The 19,547-nt window shown below is 40.1% G+C and overlaps 1 long non-coding RNA gene across 1 annotated transcript in view; it reads left to right on the top strand.

The window, feature by feature from the left end:
* LOC112409031 (uncharacterized) overlaps positions 1–17,247 on the top strand; it is a 222,941-nt gene extending 205,694 nt beyond the window's left edge. The window contains exon 3 of the long non-coding RNA XR_003005079.1: positions 15,489–17,247. This is a non-coding gene — a long non-coding RNA (uncharacterized LOC112409031). The remainder of the gene's footprint in view (positions 1–15,488) is intronic.
* Positions 17,248–19,547: the final 2,300 nt, after the last annotated feature.

The following is a 19,547-nucleotide window of genomic DNA, read 5'->3' on the forward strand; positions in this document are numbered from 1 at the left end:
ATGGTATTATTTTTGTTTTAGGAGTTTTTTTTTTTTTTTTTTTTTTTTTTTTTTGTAGTACGCGGGCCTCTCACTGCTGTGGCCTCTCCCTTTGCGGAGCACAGGCTCCGGATGCGCAGGCTCAGCGACCATGGCTCACGGGCCCAGCCGCTCCACGGCATGTGGGGTCCTCCCGGACCGGGGCACGAACCCGTGTCCCCTGCATCGGCAGGTCGACTTTCAACCACTGCGCCACCAGGGAAGCCCGAGATCTTTCTTTTTTAAAACTATAAGCATTTATTATAATTTCCTTCCAAATGCTTCTTTAGTTGATACATTTTCCCAAGTACTGCTTTAATTGAATCCCATAAAGTTTGCTATATTATGGTTTTTGTTTTCATCATCACAAAGTATTTTCTAATTTTCCTTGTGATTTACTTCTTGACCTATTGGTAATTTTGAAGTATATTATTTAATTTCCACATACTTGTGAATTTATTAAATTTCCTTCTGTTATTGAGTTCTCACTTCATCCCATTGTGGTTGGAGAGCATTCTTTGTATACTTTCAATCTTTCCATTTCTATTGAGGTTTTTTAATGGTCTACCACATGGTCTATCTTTGTGAATGATCCATGTGTGCTTGAGAAGAATGTGTATTGTGCTTTTATGGGGTAGACTGTTGTATAGCATGTTGTTAGGTTTAGTTGATTTAGTGTCATTCAAGTCTTCATGTGCTTGTTGATCTCCTGCTTGGTTGTTCTATCCATTTTTGAAAGTGGGACACTGAAGGTTCCAACCAGTACTGTTGAATTGTCTGTTTCTCCCTTCAATCTGTCAGTTTTTGCTTTTGTATTGTGGAGACTCTGTTGTTAGGTGCATATATGCATGTAAGTGTTATATCTTACTGCTGGGTTGATGCATTTATTATTATTAAATGATCATCATTATTTCTAGTAACATATTTTTGTTTTAAAGTCTGTTTTGTCTAATATTAGAATAGCTATTCTAGCTCTCTTATGGTTGCTCTTTCCATGATTTAATTTCCATTGAAATGAGCTGGAGTGTCGGGTGAAGGAGTGGGTCATGGTTCAAATGCCACAGACTCTTGCTTTTCCTATGAAGATTTATTAGATTTTCTTAAATAAATGTTTCTCTACTTGTTGTATGCCATTATGATAATTTCCAGAGACTTCAAATTATTTAAAAAATAAATTTCACCAGTTATGGTTGTTTTGCTGGGGGGAAGATTCTTGGAGACTCTCATACCATCATTGTAGAAGTGGTACTCCTCAAATTTGATTTTAATCTCATCTCCATCTTCTCATCACCCCCACCATGTGCCTTTCCTTTCAGATTCAATTGTAACTTAAAAGACCTGAAGTGGGGAGGTTGTATGGAATCTGCTTTTGCATACCTCCTTCCATTTCCTTTTCTAGGTCTGGAAGAAGGGATTAAGGGAATAAATAAATGAATATTTATTTTTTAGTGTAACTGTGTGGTTACATTATCTTTTAATAAATTCTTTCAGCTTAACAAACTAAAGCAGATGGCCATTTTGTGCTATGTGGCAGCATCCAATCCTTGCTTTCTCGTTGGTGTGTAAATGTGAGTTTTGTGGAGGGGACCATGGGACCTCCTACTACTGCATGTTTCTCTGAGGTGGGAGACGTATATCTCACGAGTATATTCCAGAAGATCTCCAAGTTGATCTCAGGAGACAATGTGCTCTATGCAGCAGCAGAGATGGGGATCTTTCCAGGACTGAGTAGAAGATGAATGCCCCATTTCCAAGGATCCACCTTACCTGAGTTCTTCCTTTTGGTGGGGCCTCACTATTGAGTGCTTAATAGGGGACCAACAGTTTTAAACAGAACTTCGTTTTAATTTAGAACCAGAGTATAGAAGATTTTTAATGGTGCAGAATTAAATCAAGTCTAATTCTTAAAATCAATGACAAAGGATAGGTGTGTTAACATAAAATAAATTATAACTTTAAGACCAAGTTTAACAAAGGTGAAAATTGTATTCCCATTATTGAAATGTTGCTTAACTAAGCAAGAGTAACTCTCAAATTCACTATACTATATAAAATACTTTATCTTTCTTTACTTGGAGGAGGGTCAGCCTTTATTTTCTATTCAAGCCTTCAACTGATTGGATGAAGTCCACCACATTCTTTTCTCAGTCTACTGATTTAAATGTTCATCTCATCCAAAAACACTCTTACAGAAACACCCAGAATAATGCTTATCAAATATCTGGGGTACCTTGTGGTCCAGTCAAGTTGACACATAATAACTGTTAAACTTCCTCAGTCTCTCCTTTCTTCCCTTCTTGCCCCATCTTCCTGGCTGTAACTGCCCAGAATAGAGCTTCCGTTGCACTGAGTTGGGTTGTAGAGTGTATGAGCATGCTGTGCCTCAAATGCCACTGATTCTTCTTATTCTTATCAAGATTTATTAGATTTTTCTTCAATTATGTTTCTCCATTTGCTGTATGCTGTTAGGAGAACTTCTGGAGACTTTAAAATTTTAAATTCATCAGATAAAATGAAATCCATCCTCCCTTCCTTCATTCCTTCCTTCCTTCCTTCCTTCCTTCCTTCCTCCAACACATGTTTATTAGGGCCTCTAGCCCTGCCAGAGTCTCATTAGGGGAAAGTAACTTATCCACCCATCCTTGTTTATCAAACTCTTTGAGGAATAACTTGCAAAGATTGGAGATCCAAGAACTCTGGATGTGGACACTGAATGCCAGCCCTTGGATTCCCAGTGAAAGGTGTGGCCTGGAAAAGAGGTTTACATTGGTAAGCATCAGACAAGGTCTTTTTATAATGGAATGTTTACTTCAAAAATCATCTGTATTCTGTGATTTAGAGGAGTATACATAGGTGAAAATTATGCATTTATTGATTTCAGTATTCCACATTCTGGCTTTGGCCCCAATTTCAAGATTTGAATTCTTTTAAATTAATACAGATGCTGTACATTGTTGTCTTTTCTTTTAATGCATTTAAGCAGTAAATGCATTAAAGCAGTAACCAAGTGACTATAGTTACTGTCTTCTGCAAAGAGTGAGTTTTTGTTATTTGATTATGTTTTTGAATATTTTGTATGCCTAGATAGAGCTAACATTTCATTTTATAGATATTATACATTGTGGGTATTAAAGTAGTGATGTATTTAGATTTTTCCCTGTAAAGTATTTATGTTCCTACATTAGGAAATTGAATCATGATTTTGTAACTTTCTTTAGTAAAAATAGCTAAGAGAGTTGTTTTGAAACTAGTGGGAGATGAACCGTCTCTAATTCAACATTTTAATCATGGATACTTGCGGGGGTATCTTTTGGAATCCAAGTATTAAGAATAATTATTAGCTCCTGAAACAATGGGCATTAATTGTGTGTGTTTGTCCGTGTGTGCGTGTGTGTGCGCGTGTGTGTGTGTGTGTGTGTGTGTGTTTATGTTCAATTCAAGAAATGGAGATTAAATGTACTCTATGTCCAAGAATCTGTGCCAGGGTCACAAAAGTCATCCATCAGCTTTCAGTCTACTTGGAGGGTGGGGAACATGTAACTAAGATGGTAGAAAGCCTAAGAAAGTCCCTTCATAGGTTGGAATAAATACTAAAGAGAATAAATAGGTTGGAATAAATACTAGAGAAGAGAATAAGTGCAATTTGTTGGAGGGCCCAGGATATGCACAAGGGAGGTGATATTGAGATTATAAATATACACAGTTTGAGAAGGAATTAATTGCTTCCATGTTCTTTGCATTTTCATTACAGTATTTGTCTCATTCAGCTTTAGCATACTTCATTATTTGTACTTGCTTCTTGACTAGTTTTAAAGCTTCTTGAGGACAGGGACCTTGTCTTAATCATATTTGCTCCATATGCCTGCCATTCCTTTGCATCCTTTCATCTAATCTCCACGGCAGTTGCTAAACAAATGTTTGTTTAATTAAATTTAGCACTACTATGAAGAGAAAATTATTCAGAAGCTCAGAGCTCTAATCTATATGGGTCAAAATACCTTTGATAAGAGAGTTTCAGATAAACAGATAAATCCTGTGAAGTAATTAACACTTCCCTTTGAAAAGCAATGTGGGCCCAGATAAAGTCAGAAGCTATGAAAATATTTTTGAGTAGCAAAGGGGATGTGGCAGGATGTCCTTGTCTACAGATACACAGGAGAAAAAAGGTAAGTGGTGCTTGTAACAGATAGTACTGATGTACTTATTTTGTACCCATGAGTATAGATTTAACTGTTGCTTAGGATTAACTGTAGTGCCCACCTCCCTATGCAAGGCTGTGTTATAAGGTATGAGTAGATAAAGAAAACTTGGTTCATGCCCACAAGGAAGTTTTCAAAGTATATTTACCTCAGAAACATAATATCAGCATTGCTTCTCTTGCTTCTGCCTTCCCAGTTTCTCATTAGTTGATTCTCACTACCCAGCATCAGCTATGTCCTGATTCTAAAGCTCATCCTGAGCGAGGCAGAAATATAGCCTCATTTTCACTAATCAGAAGGACTTGAAAATGAGTCCCACTCTTGGACCTGGGATCCAGGACCCAGGCAAGGGCGCTGGGCCATGTTGCTTTCTTGAGTCTTAACAGTTAGATTTGGAAGGGACACTGTTTTGTCACCACACTGCTGGAGTTGTACTTTTTGCTATTCTTTTGCTTTTATCTGGTCTGGCACCTTCCTTTTCCTGGACTTCCACCTTACCTCCCACTCTTCTGTCAGCCAAATCTCTCTGTCCATTTCCTTTGGCCCTCTGGCCCCAAACATCAACCTGCTTGGTTGCATTCAGTCTCTTTCCCTGAGGGTTAGGGCATCATCCTGGTGTATCAGACTGCAGGCCCCAACTCTAAAGGGAATGGATAGAGCTCCCAGCACTGCCATTATTGTCCTCTTCCATTTCCCGAGAGTTCTTACTCTCCTCCTTTTTCAATTTGCTATTCATGTGCACTCTGTCAGACCAGCTCACCCAGGAATTGTGCTGAGTTTTCTGGACTCCTTGGATTCTAAGTCTAGACAGCTGCCTTTCCCTGGGCCAGCCTCTGTAGCTGGGCCAGATGCTGTGCTATTCCCATCACCATTCTTACCCTACCTGGTTTCTCTCCTCTTTCTTCCAGTCCCATGTTTCTGAGGTCTCTTCAAACGTAAAGCTCAAGTGCAGGTAGGTATTGCCAAATCAATCTTGTATTAAATGATGCTTCCAATCTCGATAAAATAGCAAGTACACATATGTATTCAACTGAAAATCCATCCTCTTTAAATACTAACTTTGTGTCCAAGCGTTGGTATTTCTTTCCATCCATCCCTCCATCCATCCATCCTTCCAACTGATACTTAGCAAGGAACTACTGAATTCAAGCCATCTGGCTCAAATGATGACTGGTAAATTTAAGCCATACAAAAACTCTGAAGATAAAACTCTGCTAGCCTCAGAGTTTCTGAGATGACAACATGAATTCTTTATATTTTCTGCAATATAATTATGAGTTATAAATTCTAGACCATGAAAGTAACTTTGAGACTAAGTGTATTTTAAGTTCAAGTAATAAAAATATGATCTCCACTCTATTATATGGGATTTTAAAGCTAACTGTTATGTGTCAGGTACTTTACATAGTTTATAAGTTTTATCATTATCCACAATTTAAGATATGAAAATAAAAAATGGAGGCTCAGAGAAAATTAAGTAACTTGTCCAAAGTCAATTGTCAGAAAGGAGTGGAGAAAGAGTAAAACTTAAGTATTTCCAGATCTAAAGTCCAGGTTCTTATATCTCACCATATCACCTCTCTAATATTTAATAAAGATTAAAAGCAGCATTTGAATTTTTAGAATATGATTCTATTAGAATATTTTATTATTTTTTCTTTAAAAATGGTGCTTTTTAAAATTCACCCTGATAAATCTACCCTTACAAGGTAATGTTACATTGCCATCTCCAGCCCCAGCCCTGCCCCCTGTATTTGTTTAGCATTTACATAATCAGGAATACAGCTAAAGAAAGGGGTTTGACCAGTAAAAGGAAACCACATGGCTTCACTTCTGCTCAGGAACTTTGCTTGTGGTACAGTATTTCTGCTCCTCACTCAAACTTTAACAGCTCTGAATTTTTGCCAAATTCTAACGTGACCATTATGTGGTCTCCCAGTCCATAGCAGCAAGTGATGAGGGTGATGAGGGCATATAACTGCAGGAAATCATAGCTGCCGTGTTTTGATGAGGAAAAGTGGGAAAACTATAATAGCAGGCAAAGGGACTAAGAAAACAGTATTTAAGAGACCATTTATTGTCAGACACTAGGTATACCTGCCTCAGTATGGCATTGTTGTATGATAATTGCCTCTTTACAACCATTTTGAAGGAAGCTGGTGCATAGGGACACACATACTGATGACTTTGGGAACCAAGTGAAAAATTAAAATATATTGCAGTTGTTTTTCTTGGAAGGCAGGAAAGTATATACTGCATATAAGGGTGCTGAAATCCAAAATGGTTTTAGGGCTTCAAGGAATGAGCTTCTATTACCTGAAAAATTCATTTGTTTGGAATATGCATCCCAGTGCTACCTCTTACCCTCTCTGTGACCTTAGGAAATTTACTCAGTTTCTCCTAGACTGTTCCTGTCTCTTTAAAACGAGGCTAATAGTAATGATGATAGGTCTGTTGTGAGGATTATATCAGGTCAAGTGTTAACACAACTCCAGCATGTGGTAAGTACTGAAAAAAGAGTTTGCTATTAAATTTTAGGTTCTGTCCGTTCACACTTTGCCCATGTTTTTACTTGGGTCCATGGATTTAGGTTTTTCGAGTTTCAGAGTTAAAAAAATTTCATCCTTAGAGGTGTGTTTATTAGGGAGTTTGCTTACAGTATCTTGACATCCATCCTTGCCTGAGTTCCTTATTACTTCTTACAGTTACATGAGACTCACTTACGTTTCTCATCTCTTTTTTTCTCACCAGTCACTCCATAGGAACCACATGGCAGCCATGATCTAGTTTAAAGAGCACTAGGCCAGCCTCCAGAGACCCAGATTTCATTTTGTCTCTGCCGGTAACTCACTGTGTGAACTCGGATAAGCAGCTTAACTTCTCTGGGCTTTTTTAGTCTGAGTTACTCCCTAATATTCTTATCACCTGCTTTTATAGCATTTTCTATCAGTCTTTGGAACTATTTAAATGCTTTCTTTGGATAAATTTAAATATATTCATACTATAGTGTTTAAGTATATGGACTCTGGGGTCAGTTTGACTAGCGCCAATACCCTTTGTGAGGGTAGATGAATTACCTAACTTGTCTGTACCTCTTTCTACTTATTTATAAAATGGAGATAAAAGTATTACTTTGTAGGTTTGCTGTAAGTATTAAAAAACTACTAATACACCTGCAGCATTTGAAATCATGCCTAGCATATAGTAAAAGCCCGAGAAGAGATACGGAGATGAAATCATTTTTAAAGAGCTGACAATTTAGTGAGGAGATTAAAGCATACACCAGTAACAAGGAGGAGTATGGTACATATTCAATAGTGGAGAAATTGTAGAGTCTGATGGAGCATGGAGGAGGGAGCAATTAATTTCTACTGAAAGGCCCAGGGAAGGGCTCATGAATTAGGTCCACTGTGGTCTAGGTATGGAGGAGTGAGCTGGATTCAAGGGAATGATTTCTTGGTGGAAGAAACAAGAGGAATCAGATGAGAAAACACAGAAAGTACCTGATATGCAGCTCTCTTTAGCTGCAGTGTTGATGCTGAATGAGGGCGTGAACTGGGAGATGAAGTTGGGAGAGTGGTCTGGGATTAGATCAGCAAGAAGTTTAGTGCTTTGCTAAGGGGTACGGAGTTGACTCTACGGGCAATAGGAAGCATTGAAGGCTGTTGAAGCGATATGATACCATTCGTGAGTTAGGAGAAAGACTCATGTGATTCTGTAAAGGAGAAATTAGAGGAGAGAGAAACTGGAGTCAGAGAGGACAGTTAGAGGCCATTAGAATAGTCTAGTGAGAGATTGTGAGGGTCTAAATTGGAGAAGTGGTTGGGGGTGAAAAGAAGGGCTAGAACTGAAAGCTGGGAAAGTAGATGCTGTCTTGCAAATTCTCCCTGAACATTTTTCCTTTTTCTCCAAGCTATGGTTCCTCCTGTCCACCTACCCAGGTTCTGTGGAATTCCTTCTATGGTGATCCCGCTGTACTCAGTAACTCATGTGTACCTAACCACAGGGTTGAATGGCAAGACCTCAGTGAACTAGGAAGCCGACAGCTTTTATTCTCACTTGTTTAAGGTAGGGGATATTTTAGAAGCAGAAGACAATCACACAACAAAGAGCTTTTGTGTAATTGAGAGGCTTCCAAGCAATAATTTGAAAGTCTTCCTTTTCTTATAGGATACCGAACTATTGAGAGGTGCATTTGAACTTCTTCGTTATATATTTGCAGTGGATACTGTGTAATGGTAATTTTGTGGGGCGCATTTTGTAATGCAGAATCTGTTGTATGGAGACATTGTCTTTCATCATTGCCTGGGTTTATGTAATAGCAAATATGAAAGGGAACATCTAGAGCAATAGAATTAACTATTATCGGTGGCATCTATGCATTGCAAGGCAGATGTTCTCTCTGCTTGAAAGAGTACACTTTAAGCAATTGAAGGTCACTGGGATTCTCTTTAATTAGTCATACCTGGTCTGACAAAAGAAGGTGAAGTTCATGAATCTGTGTGAAATGCGAATCAGAAACCAATCAGTGAGCGCCGATGAAACAGAATAACAAAAGAAGATCAGAACCAGGTAGAAACATAAAGTTAACAACTTTAGAGAGACAGCAAGGCCCTGATGAGAAGAGATTGCTATAGTATGGTTCTGGGCTTCATTAACAATTATTCTGCATTGACATGTATGATTATGTAGGTATATGTACATCTATACATATAGATATATGCATAGATGTATATACATGGTATATATCTATGCACGTACATCAGTGATGAAAAATTCATTCAACAAATGTTTACTTAACACTGTGTGCTAGATACTCTCCTAGGTACTGAGGATAAAACAGTCAACGAAAACAGACCAGGTCCTGAAGAGCTTATATTCTAGTAGGAGAAACAGACAATAAATATATATCGAATCAGGAGATGATAAGCTCTAAGAATAAAAATAGAGAACATGTTAGGGGGGCAGAGAATGAAAGGCAGAGGGAAGGTTGTGTTTCATATAGTATGTTTATAGTAAGGAAGGGCCTCCTTAGTGTGGTGATATCTGAGCCAAGAATTGAAGAAGGCTTGCAGAGATCTGGGAAGGAAAAGTGGTCCAGCCAGAGAGGACAGGAAGTACAAAGCCCTCAGATGAGATGTCTTGGTATTTCTGAGGAACAGCAATAAGGCAAGGTAGTGGGAGCAGAGAGGGGTAGAGGAGATGCTAGGAGACAAGGTCAGAGGAACAGCTAAGTCTTTCAGGCCTTTGTAGGACATAGTAAAGACTTGGATTTTATTCTGAGTCAGATGGAAGCTTCTAGAAGCATATTATTAGTATGTATGCTAACCACATAGAGTTAATTTTATAACTTGCATCTAATTCTTCATGATCCTATTTTTACATCTAAACATCCCTAAAATAAGAGATGTCCCCATCTAGTCCTCTTTTGTCTTGTTTGCCTTCTTCCTGTCAACAGTGCCCCAGCACACTGCAGAGGCGGCTCTGGATGCTGTCCTGGGTTCTGCCACTGTATCCTTGGGTAGCTTTAGTAAAACACTCTTTTTTTTTTTTTTTTTTTTTAATCTTTATTGGAGTGTAATTGCTTTACAATGTTGTGTTAGTCTCTGCTGTACAACAAAGTGAATCAGCTGTATGTATACATATATCCCCATATCCCCTCCCTCTTGAGCCTCCTCCCACCCTCCCTATCCCACTCCTCTAGGTCGTCACAAAGCATCAAGCTGATCTCCCTATGCTATGCAACAGCTTCCCACTAGCTATCTATTTTACATTTGGTAGTGCATATATGTCAATGCTACTCTCTCACTTCGTTCCAGCTTCCCATTCCCCTGCTGTGTCCTCGAGTCCGTTCTCTATGCCTGCGTCTTTATTCCTGCCCTGCCACTAGGTTCATCAGTGCCATTTAAAAATTAATTAATTAATTTTGGCTGTGTTAGGTCTTCGTTGCCGTGCACGGGCTTTCTCTGGTTGTGGTGAGTGGGGGCTACTCTTCGTTGCGGTGCACGGGCTTCTCATTGTGGTGGCTTCTCTTGCTGTGGAGCGTAGGCTCTAGGCGCGTGGTCTTCAATAGTTGTGGCATGCAGGCTCAGTAGTTGTGGCTCGTGGGCTCTAGAGCTGGCAGGCTCAATAGTTGTGGCGTACAGGCTTAGTTGCTCCACGGCATGTGGGATCTTCCCGGACCAGGGCTTGAACCCAAGTCCCCTGCATTGGCAGGCAGAGTCCCAACCACTGTGCCACAAGGGAAGTCCCAGTACCTTTTTTTTAGATTCCTATATATGCATAAGCATACGGTATTTGTTTTTCTCTATCTGACTTACTTCACTCTGTATGACAGACTCTAGGTGCACCCACCTCACTACAAATAACTCAATTTCATTCCTTTTTATGGCTGAGTAATATTCCATTGTATATATGTAGCACATCTTCTTTATCCATTCATCTGTTGATGGACATTTAGGTTGCTTCCATGTCCTGGCTATTGTAAATAGAGCTGCAATGAACATTGTGGTACATGACTCTTTTTGAATTATGGTTTTCTCAGGGTATATGCCCACTATTGGGATTGCTGGGTCATATGGTAGTTCCAATTTTAGTTTTTTAAGGAACCTCCATACTGTTCTCCATAGTGGCTGTATCAATTTACATTCCCACCAATAGTGCAGGAGGGTTCCCTTTTCTCCACACCCTCTCCAGCATTTATTGTTTGTAGATTTTTTGATGATGGCCATTCTGACCAGTGTGAGGTGATATCTCATTGTGATTTTGATTTGCATTTCTCTAATGATTAGTGATGCTGAGCATCTTTTCATGTGTTTGTTGGCAATCTGTATGTCTTCTTTGGACAAATGTCTATTTAAGTCTTTTGCCCATTTTCGGACTGGGTTGTAAGACACTCAGAACTTAGTTCTCCTACCAAGAAAATAGGAGTACTCTCACCAAATTCACTTTATTAATGATTTAACAAGAAAAAAAGAAATAAAATAATACCCAAACTCATGATCTAATAATATTCTTTGTCTTTACATAATTGCCACAGGGCTTAGCATGCAGTAGGTATTCAATAAAAACTTATGGAATTGAATTAGGTAAAATGGGAGAATATGTAAAATGCTCTCCAAGTTTCTTTAGGGCTAATATAATTTTATTTGCTTAGCTCAAAATATACTCTTTCTGGGGAGCATGACTCTTGATAGCCAGAAAGTGAGTTATTTTTGTTTTCCTAATGCTTTTATGACACTCTTTTTTAAGAGTTTATTTAATTCTTTAAGTTAGAGAATGAAATGGTTCATTCTGCTTAGATTGGACTTTTGATGATGCTACAGATAATATATATATAATTATTCCTTTCACAAAATTTCACCAAGAATCTTAGCACATGCCTTCTCTTATAAAGCTTTGCAGAAAGTTACATACTTCTTTTGTGTCCTTTGAGTCTAGCTTTTTTGATAAATTGTTTGCAAAAATGGCCCGGAATTCTTCCTCTCTCTATAAGCATGCCCTTTTGTGATGTGACTTTGCAGCAACTGCCATCAAGAGGTGGTATCACTTTCTCTACCACTTGAATCTGGGCTTGCTTTGCCAGTGGGACATTAGCACATGTGATCCAAGTAGAACATTCAAAAATATAGCACACAGGACCCTCCCTAGCTCCTCTTGGTAACCCTGTTACTACTACTATGTGGATAAGCTCAGGCTTACTTGATGGATGATGAGTAACATACGACCAGTTACTTTTTTTTTTTTTTTTTTTTTTTTTTTTTGCGGTACGCGGGCCTCTCACCGCTGTGGTCTCTCCCACTGTGGAGCACAGGCTCCGGACGCGCAGGCTCAGTGGCCATGGCTCACGGGCCCAGCCGCTCCACGGCATGTGGGATCTTCCCAGACCGGGGCACGAACCCGCGTCCCCTGCATCAGCAGGCGGACTCCCAACCACTGCGCCACCAGGGAAGCCCCCGACCAGTTACTTTTTTTCCTGCTGGCAGTAGACAGGCAACCACAAGACATGCCAATGAGGCTATTGTCAGCTAACTGACACATGATTGAGTCTGACCAACAACATGTGGACCAGAGATGAATGGTGTCAGCTGAGCCTAACCCAAATTGCTAATCCACAGAACTGTGAGCAAATAAATGTTTTAAGTGCTAAGGTTGGGACAGAAAAATCTAACTGATATAGCTCATATCCCTATTTGTTTATATTCTGTGAACCCCAAAGTGTATTTTCTTTTTGCTTCTCTTTTCTCCAAAACACACCCTGTGGTAGAGACATAAGGCTTCTGATCATGAGCGCCAACGTATGGCAGGGGGGTAGTTTCCCCCCACACCACCAAACAATTCTCTGACACCAGCTGAGTGTCCTACAATTCAGCTGAATTCTGACACCACTACTTGGAGACAGCATCAAATTCCACAGATTAAGGGCTCAGTCCCACAAGACTGTCCTCCACCTCAGATGCCACTTGCAAATCCAGGTTGTTACTTGTACTTCTGACCAACTGGCTATAAACCAGAAGTTCTCATGACTTCATCCACGGGTTCAATAAATTTGTTCGAGTGGTTTGCAGAACTCAGGAAACCCATTCACTCACTAGATTACCAGATTATTACAAAGGATATTAAAGGATACAAATCAATAGCCAAATGAAGAGATACTTAGGGCGAGGTACCAAGCAAAGGAGTTGCTGTCCCGCGGAGTTTGGGCTCGGCATGTGGAATGTTCTGATTCACCAACCTGGAAGCTTTCTGAACTGCTTGCTTTTGAGTTTTCGTGGAGGCTTCATTACATAGACATGATTGATTAAATCATTGCCCATTGGTAGTTGATTCAACCTCCAGCTCCTTTCCTGTCCCCAGAAATCAGAGGGGGTGGGACAGAAAGTTCCACCCCTTTATCTAAGGTTGGTTCCCCTGGCAACCAGCCCCCATCTTTAGGTGCTTTGTAAAAGTCACCTTATTAACATAAACCCAATTGTGGTGAAAAGGGGCTTGTTATGAACAACAAGACACCCATTTCACCTTTATGGCTCTGAAGTGATTTTAGCAAGAGGACAAGAGACCAAAGATACTCCCATTGCTCTTATAGCTCAGGAAATTCCAAGGCTTTTGGGAGCTGTGAGCCAGGAACCATGGACAAAGATCAAATACATCAGAGAAATGTATTTTGGTCATCTGAGTAATATAGACAGATATTTCTTATATCACAGTGTTGTAGACAGCTGGTCCCCCAACATCCACTTTTTTCTTTTTCTTTATTAATAGACCTCCCCACTTCCTCTACCTCCTCATATTTGAGTTTTATCTGGGCACACAGCTGTCTGGCTTAGACTAAATTTCCCAGCTTCTCTTGTGGCTAAGGTGTGGTCACGTGACGATGTTTTGTCCAGTGGGCTGTGAGTGGGAGAAATGTGTGGTTAGAAAGCTGCTTGTTCTTCACTCTCTCTTCCTTCCTCTCATTTTCCCCTCCTCATTTTCTCAGGCTGGCATATTGAGTCACCTTAGACCCAGAGATGGAAGCCACATGTTAAGGGTAGCAGAGATAACCCACCAGCTCAGGTCCCAGAATGACTTTGCAAATCAGATCTAGTTACCCATCCTGAACCACTTGCCTACCGCTGGTGTGTTACGTGAGAGAAAAATAAACTTCCATGTTAAGTATGCCACTATATTTTCAGGTCTCTTTATTATAGCAGCTTGACTTTTACCCTAACTCATGCTTAACATTGCAGACCCAAACACATAAACACACACTGCCTAATACAGTACTTAGAACTCAGGAGCTCAGTAAATGCTAGATTCATGCACTTATTCAATAACAGTGACTGAGCTCCTATTGTGTATTAGGCAGAAAGTTGCACAGATAATTGCTTTTTTTTTTTTTTTTGGTCGGGAGCTAACAAATGAGAAGGGAAAGATAGAAAAAAATTAACATAAAAGGGAAATTAAAGGTGATGAGAACTGTAACAGAGGACTCTGTCAGGGGTGGTATCCAGAGAAAATGAAAGGATTTGGACATCTCTTAAAAGTTTGCCGCAGTAGGATGAAACACAAATCATGAAACGAAGCATCCATTCAACGCAACTGTACAATTTCTTTCACAGAGTTTGGAGCCTCCTCTCACTTGTTTCTGGGTCACTGACCTTGAGCTGGGACGGGGGTAGGGGATGGCTACTGGCTTACTGTTTTCTCACTTCAGACTTCCAACACTAGCTTTTCAAAGGGTTTTGTGTGTCGGGTGTAGGGGTGGCAGTAGGGACGAAAGTTAGGTTTAGAGGATTACTGACAATCCTGTAATAACTTTTGAAATAGCTTTTCAGATCAATTCCCATTCATTTCCAACTTTACAGAGAAAAGAGGACCAGGGAAGGATCAACAATTATGAGAAAAACTAAGGAAAAAACTTCACTCACCACAACTGGAAATGGAAGATATCTCTTTATTCTCATATCCCATTTTCTTTTCCCCACCATCTCCTGTGGTTTATTTGTGTTTTCCTCCTATCATCCACAATGATGTTTATTTTATATTGAGAATATCCTGGGAAGAAGATACTAAGCGAGAAATCATTGCAAAAGTTCCAGAAGAGAACGTATATAATATCTTGGGTGTTAACTAAGAGATGCTAAGCATGAAGAAGAAATTGTGTCAAATTAGGTAGTCCTGTCTGTTTTGTCTAATTGCACAAAATCTCCTGTCATGCTCATTTGCAGTAGTGTTGTTTTTTATTTTGAGTTATAATGGCCTTGCTGTTTATGAATAACTTGCCCAAATGTGGCCTACATTTTAAAAATACCTTTCATTTTCAGGTTGTAGGGTATATGCCTTAATATAAATCATTCATCCTCTGTAAGCCTCAGTTTCCTCATCTGTAAAATAACTAGATGATCTCTGAAATCTCCTTTGGGCCCCAAATTCCACACTTTGAATTCCCTTATAAACGTTGATTAAAGTCTGGTGACAACTGTAGCTACAATGACAATAGAATAATGAAGCATATTAACATTAGTGTTAATGCAGTAATCAGCTGTGTTTTGTTCCATATGGCAATTTATTTCAACAATTAAGCCAAACTCCATCTGTTTTGGCATACACAATTTTTCAGACGGGTTCCTGAACCACATCTCTGGAAATCATTTCATGTTTTTCAAATATTGCTACCATCAATAAATGACAACTGTGCAGAATCTTTCTGATTAAAAAAAAAAAAAAATCATTGATGGCAAAGCCCATCTTATTTGACAAAGCGATTGTTTTGCTTATTTGATCTTACAGATATGTTGCACGGTCTAATCAATAGACCCAGAAAAGGAAGATAGATCTCGGTGTCAGCATGGAGGGAACATGCATGGGGTGCTGGATTCTAGATCAGGTAAAGCAAACCTCAACACTGTCTGCAGTGGATTTCAATTTCTCTGACCTGAGGATCCTGTTGGGATAGGCTGTGCCTCAATCTGTGACAGAGACAAGACAAATGGTACATTCCACACATCTGGCAAGGGTGCCTTTCTTTGGCTTGGGTTGAGCTGCATTGACAGAATAGCAATAGGGAACATTTGTCTTTATCTTTATAACACTTGACAAGAGGCATGATCACTGCTGTAAGGGTATCAAAATAAAGAAAAAAATGAGCTGTCCAAGAGCCCTGTTATTTATCACATTCAGAAACACTAACCCAGACTAGCAGGATAGAAATTCCTTGTCAAATTGCCTCTAAAAATCATATTTTCCTCCCAAGATAGTATGTGAAACCCATGGATCTCACCTGTGTTCCCCATCCCCTGTTTTTGCAAGTTGGGGACAGTCCCCTCCTGGCCCAAGCTGTCCCTCCATAGCATGGGAGTTGCCTCCATGTGGCTCATTGCATGTCCCAGCCTGACAATATGCACACCATTCCCTGCATGTACAGGAAAAACAGGAAAAAAAAAAACCCTGCTAGCTGGCAGCTTATTAACAAATATTGAATGTATACAGCAAAAATTCGATTTATTTTGCAGCAAGTGTTAGGATGTCTCCAGGTAAATTAGAGCCAGAGCTGACTTTGTTCAACCCCTTTATTTATTTTCCCGTTCCTTGTTTCCTAATTAGGCAGGCTTTCTTCTGCTTCACAAACACACTCTCTGCCTAAATCATTGCAGGTCTATTGAATCCTGAGCACAATGGGCTTATACATTCATATTAATACCTTGATAAGGAGGTATAATCCACCCTTTTGCATAAAGCCGCCAAATAACTTCAAGAATGATTCTAAATGCCTTTATGACACAGTATGTATTTTCCTAGTCTGAATTGTGGGGTCCTGCATGTACTATTGCCAATGAATTTTCCAAAGAAGTTGTGAACGGTAGATGGGTCTAAGAAGTGTTTGCTTTGAAAGGCCACCTCCCTCAGTGTATGGCACCAAAGTCTTTCTCTTTTCTTCGAAGTGTTCTCTTTCAGCGGGCACTTGCTCACAATCCCTCATGGAGAGCAATTCAAGAATTAAATCAATGGCCATGTCCTAAAGTTTGTTTAGAGTTCAACATTTTACTTGGCTTAGCATTCTTTTGCAGGGTTTAGAGCAGTTCTCAACCTTGGCTGTCCATTAGAATTATATGAGGGGCTTTAAAAAAATGTTGATGCCCAAACCCCTTGCCAAACCAATTGAATTAGAGTATCAGAGGGTGGGACCAGGGCACTGGCATTTCTAAAAGGCTCTCCAGGTGATTCTGATGGGCAGCAAAGTTTAAAAGCCATTGGTTTGTAGGGTTTTTATCATTAGAATATATCTAGAGAAATCTTGTTTAGTCATTCAGTAAGTATTTGAATGACTACTATCCATTAGGAAAAAAACTATGCACCTTTATGTCTTGGGGGTTCAAAGATATAAAGGAATTTCTATGTTCTCAAATTAGCTGGTAAGTCAATAGAGGCCATGAGGTTGTCATTCTTTCCACACATATTGATCCTATTACGTGTTACAAGCACTGGGGAGTCAGCCGAATCCAAGACAGACAAGGTCTCTGCTCTCATTGAGCTTGCATTCCAGTAAACACATTTTAAAAATAGGTACTGGGCTTCCCTGGTGGCGCAGTGGTTGAGAGTCCGCCTGCCGATGCAGGGGACGCGGGTTCGTGCCCCGGTCCGGGAGGATCCTACGTGCCGCGGAGTGGCTGGCCCGTGACCCGTGGCTGCTGAGCCTGCGCGTCCGGAGCCTGTGCTCCGCAACGGGAGAGGAATCCCCTGGTGGTCCAGTGGTTAGAATTTGGCGCTTTCACTGCCAGGGCTGGGGTTCAATCCCTGGTCAGAGAACTAATATCCCATAAGCTTCACTGCATGGCCAAAAAAAAAAAAGTACTGGTGAGCTCTATAAAGAAGTGAATACAGAGGTAATATGATAGAAAGTGGCTGGGACAGGGGAAGAGTTCTGGGATGCTTCTCTGAGCAGCAGGCCTGAATGATGTGAAAAAAACAGTCAAATGAAGATCTTGAGGGATTGAGTCCCGGGCAGAAGGAACACCAGTGCCAAAGTCTTGAGGTAGGAGCTAGCAACTGCATGGAGCAGAAAGAAGCCAAAGTCCTCAGAGGAGGTGAGAGTCAGAGATGAGGTTAGAGGTAGATAGGGGGCGTGAACATGCTGCACAAAGGTAACCTTACAGAGAGAAGAAAGCAGGCAAGAGTTGGAGGTGCAGATTAATGGTTCTGAGCATTAAGAGAGAAAGGACTGTTGCTTTCGTAGGGCCATTGGGTGTTCATAGAAAAGGTGGTTTTGAATTGTACCTTGAAGGAGATTGCCTGAGAAGCTGGAGGGGAAAAGCATTTAAAATAGAGGTATTTCTCTGTAAAGACATAGAAGGTATGACAGTCTAGAGTATGAACAGAGAATAGCAGATTGTCCAGCTTGACTGGAATGGATACATGAAGCAGTCATGGGAGCTTATAAGTTGGGATAATAAAGGACTTTGTATGTTGAGAGCTTGGACTTTATGCTAAAGACAGATGGAAACCCAAATATATTTTATGCTTATTTCTTCATCCTTATATCTGGCCAATTCCTGCCTCGCTCCTTGTATCTCAGCAACTCCAAACTTCTCCTAAGCACCCCACATCCCATACATACATACTTACAGCACCATGCCAGTTGGGTCTTTGTGATTGTCATGCCCTCTGTTCAGAATATTTTTCCCATACCCTTGGGCTCCTCCTTGTCAGCTAGTCAATCTGCTGCTCAGTCTTTGAGTTAGCCACAGTTCCTTCAGGAAGGTGTCTCCGACCTTCCTTGTTGACTCCATAAAATGAGAGGCATATTTCCTTAAGGGCACTTGCCATGCTGGGTCACTCATTCTTGAGTGCTAGAAAGCAGCTCTTTACAGAGTGTTAGGTACTGTTCTGGGTGCTTGCGTTACACTCTAGTTGATAGATGGGCAAGAAACACTGAACATAACAAGTAAGCAAATTATATAGTTTGTTATAAGATAGTAAGTATGGCAGGAAAAAGTAGTTCAGGATATGGGTGTGGTGCAGGAGGGTAGATTAAAATGTCAGTAGGTCTAATTGAGAAAGCAAAATCTGAGCAGAGATTTAGATTGAACAACGATTCCAGTTTGCATGAGACGGAGTCGTTTCCTGGGATGCAGGATTTCTAGTACTGAAACTAGGATAGTCCTGGGCAAACCAGGATGGTTGGTCACTCTGGAACAGTTTGTTAATATTTGTCCTATCTGCTAGTTTTACACAGCTTGAGGATAGGTTCTAGAGAGGCAGTGTAACGTAGCTTAGATTACAGGCTTTGGAGTCAGACTGGCTGGATTCAAACTATGGCTCAAACATTGTGACCTTGGACTAATAAGATTTTTAACCTCCCTGAGATTTTGCTTCTTCATATATGAAATGGAAGTAGCTGGTACAGAATAAACAGTCAATAAGTGTTGCTGTTATTATTATTCATAGTGCCTAGCATGGTCCTTGGGGGCAGGTACTCCTCAATAGATGTTTACTGAAGGAACAGATGAATAAATGACAATCTACCATGTACCAGGCACTGGGCTAATCTCTGGATGTACAAAAATGAATAAGGCATGATTTCTGCCTTCAAGAAGATCACAATCCAGCAGGGGAGACAAACATGCAAACACCATATTTTGTCACACAACTGCGGTCTTTCTCCACTGTTGCAATCCTTCCATTATGCACTCTTGTCTTTTTTTGTAGGGCATATAACCTTCTAATATACTACATAATATTCTTTTTTTTTCCTACATAATATTCTTATGTGTCACAATTATTCCCACTGGACTGCAGCTTCTTAAAGGCAGGGACCTTGGTTTTGCTCATTGAGATGTCCCAAGTGCCTGG

Source organism: Neophocaena asiaeorientalis, unplaced genomic scaffold (assembly GCF_003031525.2).
Source record: "Neophocaena asiaeorientalis asiaeorientalis breed wild unplaced genomic scaffold, Neophocaena_asiaeorientalis_V1.1 scaffold344, whole genome shotgun sequence".
Classification (NCBI taxonomy): domain Eukaryota; kingdom Metazoa; phylum Chordata; class Mammalia; order Artiodactyla; family Phocoenidae; genus Neophocaena; species Neophocaena asiaeorientalis.